The sequence below is a fragment of the Haemaphysalis longicornis genome, unplaced genomic scaffold, assembly GCF_048455015.1.
Source record: "Haemaphysalis longicornis isolate Haplotype H1 unplaced genomic scaffold, Haemaphysalis longicornis Haplotype H1 scaffold_10, whole genome shotgun sequence".
Taxonomy (NCBI): domain Eukaryota; kingdom Metazoa; phylum Arthropoda; class Arachnida; order Ixodida; family Ixodidae; genus Haemaphysalis; species Haemaphysalis longicornis.
Window position 1 is genome coordinate 45,308,426 of NW_027526204.1, and position 7,939 is coordinate 45,316,364.

Here is a 7,939-nt window from a genome sequence, read left to right on the forward strand (position 1 = left end):
AGACCCGCTCATGAAACTTGTTTTGGATGAGTTCCGTGGTACCTTTACCACAATTCCAGGCTGCAAAACCCTGGCAGAACATTATATTGACACAGGTGACAACCCACCGGTTCGATGGAAGCTACGACCAGTAAACGCCAAAAAGCAGGCTATCATGGACGACTGCATTCATGACTTGCTGGCACAGAACCTAAGCCGTCCTAGCCGAAGCCAGCATGCCAGCGCCCCAGTTCTGGTCGAGAAGAAGTCCGGTGGCTACCGCCTGGCCGTGGATTATCGCCAGCTGAATGCACGCACTAAGGTGCAAGTCTACCCCATGCCAAGGACTGATTGGTTGCTTGCACAGCGTGGCCGAGCCAGGTCGTTTTCAAGTTTCAACCTTTCGCACGGTTTTTTTCGGATCCCCGTTAGGGAGCAGGATATTCCCAATACAGCATTCATTTGCCATCAAGGAACCTTCGAATTTATGAGAATGGCTTTCGGAGTTGCTGGCGGCCCTGCCACATTCCAGACCCTAATGGACCGAGTGCTAGATGGAATAAACCATCAGTATGCCATGGCGTTCCTTGATGATGTTTTGGTATATTCGGAAACTCTGGAAGACCACGTCAAGCATGTGCGGGAGGTTTTGAGGCGGATAAGCTCAGCACAGCTTACCATAAACCCAGAGAAGGTGCACGTGTGCTGCCAATCCCTGAAGTTTCTCGGTCATGAAATCTCCCCAGTACAATGTAGGCCAGACAAGAAAATAGTGCTTGCAATACTGGAATATCCCCAACCAACCACAGTCAAACAGCTGCAAGCTTTCTTGGGACTGGCTGGTTATTACAGAGGGTTCATACCACAGTTTTCCATCACTGCACGGCCACTCACGGAACTACTAAGAAAAATCGACGCTGGCATTGGGATCCGCAGCAAGATGAAGCCTTTAGGGCACTTAATCAGTCCCTGGCCCAGGATGTTGTTGTGAGCCTGCCAGACCTCAACAGACCATTTGTGGTGGAGACAGACGCCAGCGGAGTCGGCATCGCAGCGGTGCTTCTGCAAACAGCAGATGATGATGCCCAGCTGCGACCAATCTGCTTCATTAGCAGGGTCCTCACTGAGGCAGTTCAGCGCTATACAGTCCAGGAATGGGAGTCTCTCGCTGTGGTGTGGGCGGTGGACAAGTTCCGACTATACCTCGAGGTTACGGAATTTGAGGTCCACTGCGATCACACCTCATTATCTTGGGTGTTCACCACAGACCAGACATCGCCACGTGTCAGGCGTTGGGTCTTACGTCTGCAGGGGTTCAACTGCAAAATCAAGCACAGGCGGGGTCTAGCAAATGTGCCAGACGACGCTCTGAGCAGAGCTCCCCTTCAGCTTCAAGAAGTACAAGTTCCAAGTCTGCACGAAACACTGTTCCTTGTGGCTGTTCCGGAGCCCAGCCCGCAAATCATCTTGGAGACAGCTGCTGCAGTATCTGCACAAGACGACATGAGTGCCTTGAACGACCCAAAGCTGCTGGCGCAAGACCAAGACCCCATGTTGTGCAGGCAGCGAACTGTTACGAAGGGAGGGAAGCTGTCGACCGGTGACTGCGACGAACCTTTAATCAGGGACCTGGCGGTGACGACAGAGCTGGAGGACAGTGGGTTGCTTGTACAGCATCGAGGAAATAGGAAGGTAACTTGGATTCCAGACCATCTCCGCAAGTTGATCCTACGATTGTCGCGCGACCACCCAACTAGCGGCCAGTTTGGCTTCAAGACCTTCAAGACCTTCAAACGCACCTCCCAATATTTCGTGTGGCTGTGTATACGCTCTGACATAGCCAAGTATGTGCGATGCTGCCAGCTTTGTCAACGCACCAAAGCGCACCGGAAGAGACCGGAAGGGCTAATGAGCAGCCAATGGGCCACTGGTCCTATAGAGCAGCTCAGTGTTGACATCGTCGGGCCCTTACCAATGACACCTCGACGCCACAAGTACCTACTCGCGGTGATCGACAAGTTCACCAAGTTCATCGAACTCTTCTCGTTACGGTCAGCAACAAGCAAGAGTGTGGTAGACTGCATGATCCAGGTGTTTTGCAGGCACGGCACACCCGTCGCTATTTCAAGCGACAATGGAAAGCCCTTTGTAAGCAGCGTGCGGAAGGGCCTCCTTGAACACTGGGGCATTCAAGACCGGCTCACAGTGCCATACCGTCCTGCCGGGCAAATGGTGGAGCCGCATAACGACACGATCAAACAGTACCTTAGGGCCTACTGCTCCAACCATAAAGACTGGGACCAGCACATCCCACAAATTGGCCTTGCCATGCGCAAGGCTAAAAGCGTGGTCACAGGCTACACGCCCTCCTTCCTTTGTTATGGCCGGGAGCTGAGAACCCCATGGACGCAGGAAGTAGTTAAAGACGATGTGGAGCCTCAGGCGAAATCCTACCGTGAATTCGCAGCTGAAGTCTCCAAGTGCCTGCAGGAAGTGCTCGAATTCTCCAGGCAACACCAGGACAAAATGTGGCGCACCCAAAAGGCTGCCTACGATCGGCACAGGCGGCCGCGGACAATACAGGAGGGTGATCTCGTTCTGCTTGAAAGCCACTTCCGCAGCAATGCTGCAAAGGGATTCTCCTCAAAGCTTGCATCACGACGTTCAGGGTCTGTGCAGCTAAGGTTGTTGGACAGAATGAGTTCGTCCTGCTGGACCCAAGACGGGGCGTCGTCGTGGCCTCGCACACGCACATCCGCTGACGCCGTACCACGACGCTGAAAAGGTTTAGTGGTGGTTTCACGTTTCAGGGGGGGGAGCCCTGTGAGGGTGGTGCCAGTGGACACCGAGAGAGGGCGTTACGCGACTGCGCCATCATCATCATCTGAACTGAGGGAAGCGAAGAGAGGGGAGTAAAGTGTGGGGAGAGCCAGGGAGCGGCGGGCGGAATAAAGGAGTCGTTCGGTGGAATCTGTGTGGTTTGGATGTGTGTGAGTCACTGAGAGGTTCGAACATGACATTATCAATGCCAGAATAATAGCGGAGCATGCCCTTCCATTCGTTGCTACTGTGGCTTGCGTAGGGGAGACCGAGGTTCGGCGATAGCTTTTTTTGACTCAAATAAGGGTTCTGGGGTTACATCGCTTGTAGTAATAGCATAACTGCCCTCGGATCCAGGATGGGTGCGTAAGAAACAAGCGTTACCACGGCTCAAATTTCTCAAACACGACCAAAGCAAATCACTCGACAATATTCGTTGGCAGCTTCTGTTAGGGTACCAAATTATTGGGGCCAGCATCGCCTCCTGGCGTGGTCGAGCGGTTGCGCGCTTGTGTGCTGGCGTTTTGTTTTGAGAGTCCATGGTTCGAATCTTGGCAAACCTTGTTCTTTTTTTTGCAATGAGGGTTTTACCGGCTTTTATATTTTCAGGCAATCAAAGGGGGCCAGAGTGCCTTGCTGTTTAAGCTACAAGTCACGTTCGACGGTACCCTCAGTATCAAGGCAGCCTCGAAATTTGCTTTGCTCATACTTTGAATTCATAAAGCTGCAGTCGGTAGATAACATCAAGGATAAATCAAGTAGCAAGTAAAATTGTGCTAAGTGCGTCTTCGTTCATCATCCTATCTTTTTTTGTTCAGATTTGGCGGTAATGACTTGAAATACACTTTGCAGGATTGCAACATTTGCCCGCAAATACATTTATAAGGCTAGGGTCTTGTTAAGTGCAGTTCAACAATCGACAATAACTGCTCATCAATGACTTCAACTAATGGCATGTTTAATACACACGTGTCCAGCAGCGCACCGACGGGGCGGCTAGCGCGGGACTATACTAGTACACTATAGCTTGACTTCGCCGGTCTCATGCCCCTGTGATATGGCAGTTTCAATCGCGATTGAGCTCGATCCCGCTCGAACTCAATCCTGGTTTCTCAAGTGCAATCGAGGCTTCCAAGCGCGATCGAACGAAAGCGGTGATACTCTCGTCCCCGCTCAGTAATGGCACAGAAGGTGATAACTTCAACTAACGTCACAAATTGTGTCAAATAACTTGACCCAAATGAGCATGCGGTAACATTTACATAGTTACGTATACCTACGGCCGCGTGTAGTTACCAGACGCCGGCCGCAATTACATTGTTATCCCCATCTGGCGTACACGAATGCAACCGGTGCAACTTCTCGATCGCGATTGAAACGTGCCGAGTAGCAGCGGTAGTGCGTCGAGCGCGTTCGAAATCTCGGTCGCGATTCCCTTCAATCGCGATTGAAAGTGCCCGTGTCTGCGCGTTGCCGCCGAACGACGCCGACGCTCGCGCGACATGTGATTTCGCGTCCATGTAGTTAAGACTTTAACCTTTTCGTACCTATACGTTCCGCAAAGCACTCTCAATAAAGTAGACAAAAATTTGTTTTGGTCTTTTGTGGTTGCGCTACTTCACGGTGGTCGATGGTTTCGTTCCGTGCGCGAGCATGACGTACGCGCTGAGCAGCTGAAGCACGAAGTATACCTTTACATACCTGTTCTCGCTTCTCACTCACCGCACTCTCTTGCGAGCCTGCAGACGCTAGTCTTCCATCCTGTTCCTTGTTAAGCTAGCGCTGGCCGTGGTGCTGGAAGTGCGCGCGCAGGCGGACGCTTTTTCACGTACATGTGGTCATTGTTTACGTTCCTGAAAGCGACCACTCTCGATCATTACAGTGAAGACGAAAATGTTTTTAAATGCAGAGCATTTCTTTAACTCACGATGTCACCCGGCGTTGTCGGCATGCCTCGGCGTCCGCAACAGCCGTTCCAGGTGCGCCCTCTCCCCCACTCATCCTCTCCCATATCACGCTACCCTCCTCGCTCTCAACAACAGGTCCGCACCCCTCCCCCTACACTATATAAAAAAATAATACTTACCGGCGCCTGGTTTCGATCCCACGACCCTGCGGGCGGAACGCAAGGTACATGGTGCTCTACCCACTGCTCCACAAAGCCGACACAGAATGGAAGGCTACGAACGCGCCTTATATCCTTGACTCATTCAAACTACGTCAAGAAGCTGCTGATACAACGCATTCACTACCTGGGGGCGGAACGCGAGGTACATGGTGCTCTTCCCACTGCTCCACAAAACCAAAACAGAATGGGAGGCTACGAACGCGCCTTATATCCTTGACTCATTCAAACTACGTCAAGAAGCTGCTGATACAACGCATTCACTACCCCCAACTCCCCAAACATTAAACATTAACGCAATACACCCACCCCCTATGCGATGCATTTACTCGAGTCCCCCTCGCGGGGAGATGGGCCCTTTTTTTGATCTTGGGTGGTCTTTTGGATTCCGTACCGAAGCGCAGAACGTTTGCTCCCAATCGGTCGAAAGCACACGCGAACGTCGGTCGCTCATCTGCTGTTAGCATCAGCGAGCGTGTTGATCCGTTTTTTATAATTGTGTCATTACCGTCAAATCTGAACAAAACATAGGATGATGAACGAAGACGCACTTAGCACAACTTTACCTGCTACTTCATTTAACCTTGATGTTATGTACCTACTGCAGCTTCATGTATTCAAAGTGTGAGCAAAGCAAATTTCGGGGCTGCCCTGATATTGAGGGTACCGTCGAACGTCACTTGTAGGTTAAACGGCAAGGCACTCAGGCCCCCTTTGCTTGGCTTGAAAAAAAAAAGCCGGTGAAACCCGCATTGCAAAAAAACGAGGTTTTGCCAAGATTCGAACCATGGACTTTCAAAAACAAAACGCCAGCACACAAACACGCAACCGCCCGACCACGCCAGGAGGCGACGCTGGTCCCAATAATTAGGTACCGTAACAGAGGCTGCCAACGAATATTGTCGAGTGATTTGCTTTGGTAGTGTTTGAGAAATTTGAGCCGTGGTAACACTTGTTTCTTACGCACCCATGTTGGATCCGAGGGCAGTTATGCTATCACTACAAGCGATGTACCAACAAGCCCCTTTATTTGAGTCAAGAAAAGCTATAAAACCTCGGTTTCCCCTACGCATGCCACGGTAGCAACGAATGGAATGGCATGCGCCGCTAGCATCCTGGCGTTGATAAGGCTTGGTCGCCACGCACCAATCTTGCAGCCTAGTCCCATCATGGTAATACTACAAGCGACGTAGCCAGAGTTCCCTCATTTAACTAAAAAAAGGTATCGCAAATACCCGATCTCCCCGATGGAAACCAAACAAACCACAAATAAATGAGCGCTTTCGAACAGAAATATCTTGCAATTTGCCTCAAGGCAGCCGATAACCGCAAGGTAAAAAGAAATTGATTTTCTTCTGCTGAAAGAAATGACCCCAATGCACGAGAAGGACGTGAAACCCGACCGCTGCTGCGAGCTTTCGGCTTCTCTCTCGCGCTATGTCGACGCCGATATCTGGCGAGCGTAGACATCGGCGTTGCTCGCGCGTCAGCTCACCTCGCCACGCGAGAAAACGTCGAAATTACGCGGCATGTGGTTGGGCCTTCAACTTCTACTAAATGTGCGTCAGCTCCCCAGCTCCGCAGCCCTGGCCTCGCGCACCGAGTGAAACGATTGGCCGCCGCCCAAGACGAAAAAAAAAAACTACGCCCACCTCCCCTCGCGGGAACCCTGGTGTGATGCGACGCTGAGGGGGTTTCTAGCGCAAACGGAGAGCACCCGTCGACTGAAAGGCCGCCGGAGAGCGGAACACCGGTTATATGCGCAGCGCGCCCGAAGGAGAGGAGACCGCGGAGAGAGGGAGTACTGCCCATGCGCAGCACCGCGCGCAGCGCTGCCCACTAGCGGTGTGAGAGCGCGCTGGGGCGCACACCCGCAGATGTTGAGAGAGAGTGTTCGCTTTCACCTGGGCACGCGCCGGCGCCAAACTCTGCCGCGGCTATGACGCCACACAATCCAACACAATCCACTTTAATCCAATCCAATCCAAATCCAATCCAAGGCAAGCCAAGCCAAGCCAATCTAATTCATTCGAATTCAATCCAATGCCCCTCGCGAGAGAGTGTTCGCTATCGGAGAGTAGAGGGTCAGCGGAGGAGAGTGCGGACGCCGAAGACGACGGACGCACGCCGCAGGAAGGACAGGGCCGCCGACAAGAGATGCTCTCAGCGTCGCATCTAAAAATCCACTTCGCATGAAGTCGCGCACGAAGAGAAAGTTACGCCACGCTGTGACGTCGCCGTTTGAAGGGGTAGGGTCGGCCTGGGCCCCTACGGTATACGGTTTGGGAATGCGCGACCGGGGTGCCCATAAATCGGGGATATCTCAATCGCCTTATGTTTGCAGCGAATATTTTCTTGTTCAATCAAAGCAGACGAAAATTGATGAGCATGCTTTGCAAGTTGTTCTCGGAAGTTCGGTTGCAGGATTTAAAATAAACTCACAGAAACCGAAGGTTCTGTTCAATTAGCGCGCCAAGGAACGTGATTTCAAGGTAGGTAACTAAATCTTGGAAACAGTAACCATTACATCCATCCGGGGAAAGTTATAAGTGCTGTTTCCAATCATTAAAAGGAAATTACACGCTGAATAAGCATAGGGTGGGCTGTCTTTGGTAGTAATTCTAATATCCCAAGTAGTAAGCATCTTCTGTCACACAAGCTGTTTTATAACCAGCCCAAGGTCGCAGTTTTGATTCCCGGCCGCGGCGGCCGCTTTTCAGATGAAGACGAAAAGCAGAAACGCCCGTGTGTTCGAGATTTGGGTGCACGTTAAACATTCCCACGTGGTCGAAATTCATCCGGAGCTCTCGACTACCACGCGCCTCATCGCCTGTGAAGCGTCAGCGCGTTAAACCTCATAATCAAGCAATCATGTTTGATAACCAATGCAGTCTTCCAATAATGGCGTAGGGGCAGAAACTTGGGGTCTCTCTAAATGACTTCAAATAAAACTTAGATTTAGCCAACATGCTATGTAAAGAAGAATGCGAGGTGCCACGCTTAGGGATAAGAAAG